The following is a 10987-nucleotide window of genomic DNA, read 5'->3' on the forward strand; positions in this document are numbered from 1 at the left end:
TCCGAAGAGATGACTGCCTCACCAAATGCACGTTTGAGAACAAATTGAGGTTTCATTCCAAGACTGTATTATTTATTCATTATTTCTTTAGATAAAATTATTTATTTATTATTTCATTAGATAAAGCCTATTCACATGGAACGAGCACACAGGGGCCAATGACTTGAAATTCAAGCTTCCAAACAATGTTGGTTTCGACCTCACACTGCGGCAGTAACTGATCATGATACGGAGCCGTTGATTTTTCATCGTCCTAGGGGAGACGCGAACCCACGACATCTAAGCGGCATGCTACGACGCTAGCCACCAAGGAAAAATGAGGGAGGTTCCAAATGAGTTAAACGGCGCTGCCCTGCCCGACAGCGATGAAGCGAGGTTTCTCACAGTTGTATTTTATAGAAAACTCACCTATACGAACTTTTTAGAGGACTGGGTAGGGAAGCTGTTTACAATATTGTACACTTTTAATCGGGAACATATAAAAAAACCTTTAAATTTTCACAGTGCTCTTTGTAGTTCAAAGTTACATAAAAGTATCAAGTTTACGTTCATACCCGTAAAACAACACTTAAAAAACTGGAAATCATTCATAAATTGAGCGTCAGACCCTCCCCCGTGAAGACCTAATGGACACTGATCAAATGCCTAGAAGTCCCTTAAGAGTAGAGGAATTTTGGCTGCGCTCTTAAGTTCTCCTGAAACATTCTTCATGCAAACCTTTCAATTAAATGTGTGTTTGAGAAGTATAAACTTGAAACAGTAACCACTCGAACTCGAATAAACATTTCTAAATATGTACCAATGAAGAGGTAGTGGATTGTCCCTTGAAGGGCCAGAGAATCATGAAATTAGACTAGATATCCATATATTCCCATCTGGGTGATGATGAGCCTAAATGTTGTCCAAAAACAGCAGCTGGCATGAAATCTGTAACTGAAGTGACCTGAAGTGACAATAAAATCGGAATTCTTATAGCTCATGAAGAAATTTATAAATACTCCACCAGTTTCCACTTGGGTAGCTCTAAGACCCGGGATACAATTGGCATTGCTGTTGTGCATAATGCTGAGACCCATATTTAACAGTCGAGTAATGCTTGAATTTTTATGCAGAATTGACATCCCTACGAAAATCTCTAGGTGGCTGAGATTTCATTATTCAGATATCAAAGAAAATACAGGAGGGAAGGCTTCGATGGTATGGACACCTGTTACGAAGACAGGAACATCATGTTGGAAGACATACGATGGAAATTGAAGTGCGGGGTAGGAAGAAGGAAAGACCAAGAAAGAGATGGCGTGATTGTGTAGGGGAAGATATGTTACGGAAAAGTATTAACGAGAACGATGAACAGGACAGAAATTGATGGAGACGACTCAATCACAACGGCGACCCCATATCAAAATGGGTTAAAGCTGGGAAGAAGAAGAAGAAGACGAAGAAGAAGAAGAATACTTTTGCTCCCTTAAAGTCAATAAGCAATTCCATGTTTCCATCCATCTATTCAGATAATTCAGGGATGGCGCTGTTGGCTTGTGTCCTATTACAAGTTGATTCATTTGGGTGCAGGTGCGTGTCGGTCTTGTTAGAAGTTGCAAACTGACCATTCCAGAAGCAATTTATTCTACAAATTGGATAATACTGATTGCCATTCAATTCGGTTATGAAATAACCCTTGTCGTCTTACTTCAAACAGAAAAAACAAACAATTATTTTCCTTCTTTAGGTTGAGACACCAGTGTGGGATCTTTGGGAAATCGTCCTTACTGTGGGGACTGTTTCGATTAACTTAGCTTCAAATCGATTTCAAGCCACATAGGAGAGAGGTCCTCAAGAATGACACTGATATCAATAATGCCATGGAATTTTTATAAGTCATTAATATTTATTATTTATATTTAACCAATTATCACTGCTTTACTTGTAACCCATTCACATCACAGTGGTGGCAACCTAGCTGTTCCAATCCCAAGTTTTCACACCAAACCCTCATAAGTAAACCAGATAAAATACTAGTGTAAAATATATATAGATATATATATATATATATATATATATATATATATATATATATATATATATATATATTGCCTAACTTGATACTTCGTAAGAAATTAAAAGCAGTATTTAAAAAAAGGAATCTCAGTTTTCGTGTGATTTCTGTCAAGTCAGTGTAGTGTCAGGGGCTAACGGATCTAGATCTTACTGAGAGTAGTGAGTTGTGTGTGTGTGTGTGTGTGTGTGTGTGTGTGAGAGAGAGAGAAGAGAGAGAGAGAGAGAGAAGAGAGAGAGAGAGAGAGAGAGAGAGAGAGAGAGAGAGAGAGTACAAATGACCAAAATACTAAAATCGATGACCTCAAGAAGCCTTATTTATTGATGTTACTTCATTAAAAGTGGGACTCCCACATTCATAATGTATTGGACAAAGTTAACAAGGCGAAGGATTCATTTTTTCTTCTGAGCTGTTTAGTTACCTTTCTACTTACATAACTTTTGTAGATCTATCTTTTTTAGGGCTAGAGACACGTTTCATCTTTACAACGCCCTTTACATTTTTAGATGGCTATTTGTCTGTCCGTCCGCACTTTTTCTGTCCGCCCTCAGATCTTAAAAACCACAGAGGCTAGAAGACTGCAAATCGGTATGTTGATCATCCACCCTCCAATCATCAAACATAGCAAACTGCAGCCCTCTTGGTTCAGTAGTTTACTATATGTTATTTAAGGGTAAACTTAGCCATGATCGTGCGTCTGGCAACGCAACAATACAGCCACCACGGGCGGGCGGTTCATATAACATTTTTTACTTGTCCTTTCCAGTCGTTGATACTTGAAGGAAATTGGGTGTCTGTTCTGTTACATTTGTTGTTTCGAGTTTTCCTTTAATCATTTTTAGAGGATTTTTTTCTCTCCTCAACTAAACTTGACTGAGACCGAATAATATTTTTTCTTTCCAAGCAGAGTTCATTTTGGGGGAATTTTTCCAGTCTCTCACCTTGATATATTTGGATGGTCACTTTATTACTATTAATGTGATTTTGAGTGGTGTTTGTAGCCCACGTGACACTGCTCCCGAGTACTCAGGGTGGAAGGTGTTGATAACTGTCAGACATGTGTTATGTGAGTGTCCAAAGTATGACCAGCAGAGACTGTCAACTTTTGGAACAAAACCAAAAAAAAAAAAAAATTGTCTGAATCTTTTACATTTCCAGTAGTTCCGATTTTCTGCTCATGGGATCCATCCACGATTCAGGAGTGTTCGGTGTCGTCTTTTCCCCTGAGTTACCCTTGTTAGGGGAAACAGCTTCATTTTGAAATAATAATCTTACTATAATGGGCGTTATATCTGTCCGTCCGTCTGTCATTCAATCATGGCCAAACGGCTAGTCCGATGGGCATGAAACTTGGCAGGGTTATAGTGGGGACCCCTAAGATGGTTTATAATGGGGTTCCATTCCTCCAAGGTTTCATCCTACACCCCGCCCCTGATGGGCGTTTTGTCTCCGTCCCTTTCCGGGGACGAGTGGAAAACCGTAAACGAAAATTCAAGCAAAACGTTTTTAACTGTTTAAGGGCTGTTTGCTAGTAATAATAATGCAAGTATTAGCGCTAACGGTAATGTAGAATCTAGTGGTTTCTGTTTTCAAGGTAGGGAAACAATTCTGATGTTTGTTGTAGTCTATAAAGTATAATGCTTGTCTGCACGTCCATTACTAAAATTTTATTATGAAAGGTGTGACCTTTTTTGTGTTGAGTAGCAATCCCACACAAATAAATGTTTTAGGTACAGGTGTGTATGCATAGATACATAATCTTTCAATTGTGAACCTTAGCACTCTCTCTCTCTCTCTCTCTCTCTCTCTCTCTCTCTCTCTCTCTCTCTCTCTCAAATGGTATATGTCAGGAACACTTAAAAATATTCGCGTCCATGTTGCGCTGAGAAGCTGGAGTCAAGGGCGCCATCGCAACGACCCCTTAATCTTGGCGTGCGCCTTCAGGATGATCTTGTGGGCTTCAGGCGAGATCACCGAAAGAATATGCCAGTAATCCTACCACTTCAGAATCTCAATTCGATTGTAGAAGAGGCTTTATCAGATCATAAAACATTTGAAGTACGAGTTTCGTGTGTTGTGTGATAATGTGGATCATCTGACATCCTATTTTGTGATTTTTATTTCTTTTTATTTCAGGTTTTTTTCCTGGTTTGTCATTTCTCTCGTCCTCGTTTTGGCACGCAGACTGGCAGCCATATTTTATATTCATGACTGATATGTAACACTGCCAGTAAACTTTAGGTGTTTAGCAGTAAAATTTATGAAGAAATGAAGCAAATTGTTACTTACAGGGAAATTTTAAGATTTTTAATGAACGAGAATCACCGATACCCCAGATCCTGATATTTCCGCCCACCTACTGACTCGACTTGACATGAGCGCCTGAACTTGGCCACTTGTTGGCGGTTCCTTCTCAGCAACGCTGTGCTTCGTAACTGGCTGTGAAGAGTCTTGACTCTAGTGTTTATCGCCTCCGTAAATCACTCTCCAAAATTCCTTGACACCTAAAGTTCTGTCGATTGCTGTTACAGATATCATGAAGGAGTGTTAATGCCAACCAACCTCTTCGGGGCTTAACCAGAAGTGGTTCAAGTCTTACAACTACTTCTTGGGAAGGCGGCCTGGTGACGCGCCCGGTCGGATTTCCCGGTGGCGAACTCGATAGGCGGATGGAGCCAAAGATTCTCTCGCACCTCCCCTAAAATTCATAGCGAATTGTCTCCATATTGACACATCCATGATAGCGACGCCCTTGGAAGGCATTTCACTCGACGATGAACCTCGTAGGTGCTTCCGAGAACGGGAAGGGGCCCCTTTCTACCCGACAGTGCGTCCGCTATCGCAGCGGTGATCGAGCACGCTTGATAACGTTCTTCAAAGCTCTGTAATACCACTTTACTGTTTAAGAGTCAGGGACTTGTGTCTTGAGAGACCTTAAGTCCTTTTCCAAACTGAATTGGTTTTGTCACACACCCTCAGATAGTTAGGCGCTTTTGGACGCCGCCGCTCGAGATGGGAAAAGTTTACACTCCTCTCACAGCTGATGGTAGCCAGCACATTTCCTGGCATCTTTTAGCTTCTTGTCGATCAATTTTGCACTGGGAAGCCTCTGCTGATTGCAATGTCTGGCAGCGAGATGGCCAATTCGTAGGAAAATGTGCTCATGTGACATCAATTCAAGATGTAGTCATGGTCCCAATGCTAATCCTAAGAGGGCCTCCTTTTTGTTACTTGACCCACCGCGCTTTATACGTACTGGTGTCTCAGGCATGTTGTCTCCAAAGAAATTGAAAAAGATATTACATGAGAATCATTCATTCTTAGTACTTTCAAAGGATTTGTGTGTGTGTGTGTGTGTGTGTGTGTGTAATCCAGTAAAATTCAATGGTATTATATTTGTTACTTCACATTTCTGAAAAGCTCACAGAAAATTCTAATCTAAACTCAGGTTAGGCAGAATCATAATAGACCTATGCAGTGCATGTCAGTAATCTCTTATTTTGCAATTATAGACAGAATCATCTTGCATATGACCAAAGTTGGTCATCTTAACCCTCGAAAAGTCAAGACATGATTTACTTGCCGAGTTCTCCTTAAGAATTAGAGGTTTATGGAAGAGCTTAACCGATGGTTATTGTCTTTATCAAGAGGCAACGACGCTCCTATCTTGACCGCCATCTCCTTATCTCTCTAAAATTAACTTTATCTATCTCCGGTGAATGTGACCTGCCTGATACGCTCAACTGCCCTTATCGGTGTTTTATCAGCTGGTAACCCTCCGTTGGCGATGTGTTTTTGTTTTTTCGAAGCACTGCGAACGACTTACGTAACGGCAGTTATCCAATGTAATTTGGTTTGAGGGTGAGGAATGAAAATAGGAACATTTGACGAGTAGGAGAATTTGACGGAAGGTTTATATTTACTAAACTCGTAAGAAGGAAGTAGAGAATATTTGGTCACGGGAAAAATCGCCTTATTCTTCTGTTTGTTTGCTTATTACTCATTGGTCCTTTGGTTTGTCAACCATTTTCCTTGAAGCTGTTTAAGAATTTTCTTTTTTTTCTCACATCAAGAATGAGGTGCGAACCGTAAAGTTTATTAAAGTGATATGCCAGATGATGCTGCAGTAGAGTATTCGCAATTTCTCTGAATAACATTTAGTAGCTCAGTGACACTGAATATTCTTCTATAATTCCACCATTGATCTCGAGGTAGTCTTTTTTTAACAATTCAGTATCAAGATAAAGAGGCAATACTCATAAATTATTATTTTGTTTTATGTAAGTATTATGGTATTATTACCGTCATAATTGAGGTTTTAAAGACACTCGAAACACCTTTGTAAGGGGTTACTATCTCTTTATGATACAAGTGAGGTTATCATGATAAGGAGCAAATGTCGTACTATTTGAGGAAAAGGTAACTGTACATGTGTCTCGGAAACTAAGTATCCCCAAGCACTGCCCATGATAGTTTATGACCTTATACACAGAATATCTGGTTAGTGGTTGGTTTGGTGTAGAACTGTGTCTTAGACAAGGTTGCGTTATGTTGCTATGACTGCTCGATATCTTTATGGATGGAATGACGCTAGAAGTCAGGGAATTAATTGGCAATATATATAGATATGGATGCAAAGTTCTGGGATCAGAAAATTGGGCCATGAATGAAGTGCTAACTTAGGATAGTGAAGAACAACTGCAGAAGCTATGGTAGATTCACATCAACCGTGCGTTTGATGTCTAGGCCAGTCCCTTACGACGCTCCTGATTGGCTGTTGATAAACCAATCACAGGGCTGGAAACTCTCAGCATTTCTCGAGAGTTCATATGGGTAGGATCAATGTTCCATCTCTCCTGAGGTATACGTCTTTCAGGGGAGGTGGAACATACATCCTGCCTATGTGAACTCTCTCGAGAGACTGAGAGTTTCCAGCCCTGTGATTGACTTATCAACAGCCAATCAGGAGTGTCGTAAGGGACTGGCCTAGCCATCAAATGCACGGTTGATGTGAATCTACTATAGTCAAGATTGAAAGTGTTTGTAAGAAAAATTGAGAGTCATTGTTAGCAAGAGTAAGGCCTTGAGCGTCCGGGAGAACAGGGAAGAAGGAATGGCGATTTCTGATTCAAGCGGTGGAAGAAAAGGATCGGTTGATCAGTTAAGTATTTGGGAGTGAGCATCATGGATGGTAAGATGAGAGAATAAGTGAATCACAGAATCGGAGAAGAGACTTGGTGTCTGCGGAAGCCCAGTTTGGAATGTATGAAGGGAGTGTTGAGCCAACTCTCTTTATGAGAATCAGAGGAATTTATTTCTGGTGATAGAAATTCATTTCTCGATATAGTGTAGTTCGGATTCCACAATAAGCTGTAGGTCCCGTTGCTTGGTGACCAATTGGTTCCTAGCCACGTAAAAATATCTAATCCTTCGGGCCAGCCCCAGGAGAGCTGTTAATCAGCTCAGTGGTCTGGTAAAACTAAGATATACTTAACTTATGAGGGTTGTGTAGATTTGCAATGCAAAATTAAAGAAAAAATTGTTGAATCCGTCGAGATGGAGAGTGGGCATGGTACATGTAGGAAAAGAACTAAGATATAAGATTTTACTAATAATAATGTGTTTTTATGCTAATATTTTATGTATCCAATGATTTTTATGTAAAATACTTTTAATGGATGTTTAGATATAAATCTATGTGTATATTATTTTAATCAGCAGAGGTTAAATTTTAAACAAACATTTTATGTATATTTTAATCCAATGCACATTGTAAGAATACTCACCGTAATATAGTGGAATAATGGTATTCATAGTATTATTATTATTATTATTATTATTATTATTATTATTATTATTATTATTATTGCAAGAATACATACAAAAGGTAAAATAGTTAGTGCACGTGAAAGGACAGGTAAGTGTGATCTGAGATGGGTTCGTCATGTGGAAAGAGTAGGCGATGATGATTTGAAGGAAAGTGTCTTTAATACTCTGATTTTAAAGGAAAGGAGAAGTGGAACACACAGGAGTGATAGGGTAAATGTTGTTTAACAGCTGTAGGTAAGGAAAAACCTTGATATCACGGAAGTGTCAGAATACGTGAAATATTGAGATGAATGGTAGCCTACAGTGTGTTATGGGGCACACCACACAATTGCTTACGGTGGTCGCGAGTTCGATTCTCGGGCATTCCATTGAGGGTTTAGAGATGTGTATTTCTGGTGATAGAAGTTCACTCTCGACGTGGTTCGGAAGTCACGTAAAGCCGGTGGTCCCATTGCTGATTAAAGTTTCATGGGCCTTGGCTCATACAGCATTATACCAAGACCACTGAAAGATAGATCTATTTTCGGTGGCCTTGATTATACGTTGTACAGAAAACTCGATTGCGCCAAAGAAGCTTCCTCGCACATTTTACATTTTTTTTTTCAAGTATTCGTAGTTCTAGGGGGTTATTTTTCTCCCTGTTAATGAAATATAAAAATGTCTATACGTTTCCGTAAAAAAGTTTTTTTTTTTTTTTTTTTTTTTTTTTTTTTTTTTTTTTTTTTTTTTTTTTTTTTTTAACTAACCTCAGTAGTTTTTAACATCTGAGATTGGACAGAAAAAGTGTGGACAGATAGACAAAGCCACTTTAACAGTTTTCCTTCACAAAAAAACTAAAAATGAACAAGTTATCCTGTTCATAACCCGCTTAGAAAAAGAAACTTTTTTTGTTTCGCTTTAAAGCTCCTTCCGTCGTATCACTGATACCTCAAGCTTTTCTTTTTTTTATGAGATTAGAGGTTCGAAGTCCAGTCGTGCATATCATAATGATTTAAATTACGACGTTGGTTGTTTGAGAATCAATCGTCCTGAGTTGATGAAGTTCATGAAAGAGCTTTGCAACTCCAAGATCTATTGCTCTGTTTAAAATTCTCTCTCTCTCTCTCTCCAGACCAGCTTAGTTTTAGTCGTTTGTTGAATCAGGCATATTATGGGGGTACACCTGACTTCGCTGTTTTGATGTTTGAAGTATAATCTGTGATAGCTGGAGAAAAAAATAATGGTTGACCCTCATTCATTTTATTTCCCCTCATTTTCCCCTCTTCCCTCCGCCCTTTTACTCCTTTTCCTTAGGGCTTGCCTGTTCTATCGACTTTTGCATAAACTAAAGAAAAAAAAATAGAATGCTATGCAGCTTTCAGACATAATGAGACCAAAATGGAATTGTGTCTACGGAAGAATTGCGGATGAGACCGGGAGAATGCACCTCATGGGCTGCACTGTATGCATTACTTAAGGTTCTTTGCAGCGTACCTCCGAACCCCCAGCTGCAACCCCTTTTGTTCCTTTTGCTGGACTTCCCTTCATATTCTCTTTCCTCCATCTTACTACTACCCATCCTCTCCTAACATCTGGTTCATAGTGCAACTGCGAGGGTTTCCTCCTGTTACACCTTTCAAACTTTACTGTCAATTTCCTTTTCGGCGTTGAATGACCTCATTGGTCCTAATGCTTGACCTTGGGCCTAAATTCTGTATTCATTTCAGTTCATAAGTTGAAAGAAATAAAAAAGAAATCAGTAATATTTTATTTATATAAGATAAACAAAAAGAGACAACTATACTCCTTTTTTTCATCTGTTCATCCGCCTGTGGTGGTCGCGCATGGCAACACTGCGTCCCGTGCTTAAATAGTTACGTTATGTCTAAATTTTTAGGTAAATAAAAGGATATCTGGGTGTACATTTGCAACTGGAAAGTGTTTTAATAATTTACTGTATGCGAATTACACCGTTAATATTCGAAATAGGATATTATATAAAGCCCGGGACGCAGTGTTGCCATGCGCAAACACCATAGGCGGATGGACAGATGGAAAAAAACAAGAGTATAGTCAAATGAACCGAAAGTACTACCTAGGCCTACAGAAGGTTCCTTGGAGCTTGCGCCTACACATCCGTAGAAGAAAGGACTCCTCTCTGCTCCCAACAGCCTGATGTCAAACCAGAGAAGGAGAAGAGAAGGCACGAATGGCGGGGTCATCCATCACACAAGAGAGCGTAAATGATATAAAAGAGGCTCGCGACCGTCCGCACGAAGCACTGCCCGATGGAGTGTGTTATCAGACACGATGCGTCCCCTTCCTTCCTTGTGCTTCACTTCACTCCAGCTGGCCTTCATCTTTTACCTTCATGGGAACCCATTTGCAACTTTTCCCATCTTTTTTTCATTGATTTCTTGGGTTATACAGCATCAGATAAGCTTAGGGGGCCGTTAGTACAAGTCTGTGTTGATAAGGGTAGCTTATTTATTTATTTACTAAATACTCCAAACCAGATGCGCATTTACGAACTCGTGCTATCATAGTACTAGTAAACTTATCATGCGTAACTCGACAGGAAAAAGAAGTCTCGGTGCAAACTTACAAAGAATGGCGTGCTGAATATCTTTGCGGAATTGCATAATGGGAAAATAATTTGTTTGCTGCACGCTTATTCGATAAGACTTCGAATAGATAAATACGTGAGTAAACTACGGCGTGACAAATTTATCTCTGGGGTTCGATAACCCTTGATTCTTTCGGTCATGCGAAAGAAATCGTTGTCCTCCCCGCGGTTCTCGCTCTCTGGTTGCCATTCCATATGCACAATTTCCCGAGAACTTCAGTGGTCTAATTGGAGGATATTTGGGGAACAGGGAAGATAAGTTTAACCATTGGGTATAGGCGGCGTTTAAATATTAGCAATACAGAATTTTGCGTTACAGCTGACGAAACTTCTTGTGGGATCCTGGTACAGATTTCATTCCTCTCTTTGTCTCTTGAAATTCTCGTTCTGCTATCCAATTGCTGTAGAATAATAATGATATGATGATTCAGAAGGGTTACAATAGCCTAGTTAAGACTTCCCTCCAGATAGCCTACTTAGTTATGTGTAATCATTAAAAC

The 10987-nt window shown here is 39.5% G+C and overlaps 1 protein-coding gene across 1 annotated transcript in view; it reads right to left on the minus strand.

The window, feature by feature from the left end:
• LOC135212058 (palmitoyltransferase ZDHHC5-A-like) overlaps positions 1 to 10158 on the minus strand; it is a 70555-nt gene extending 60397 nt beyond the window's left edge. Inside the window, exon 1 of the mRNA XM_064245398.1 lies at positions 9957 to 10158. The gene's annotated coding sequence lies outside the window, so the exon portion shown is untranslated. The remainder of the gene's footprint in view (positions 1 to 9956) is intronic.
• Positions 10159 to 10987: the final 829 nt, after the last annotated feature.

Source organism: Macrobrachium nipponense, chromosome 40 (genome assembly GCF_015104395.2).
Source record: "Macrobrachium nipponense isolate FS-2020 chromosome 40, ASM1510439v2, whole genome shotgun sequence".
NCBI classification, from domain to species: Eukaryota; Metazoa; Arthropoda; class Malacostraca; order Decapoda; family Palaemonidae; genus Macrobrachium; species Macrobrachium nipponense.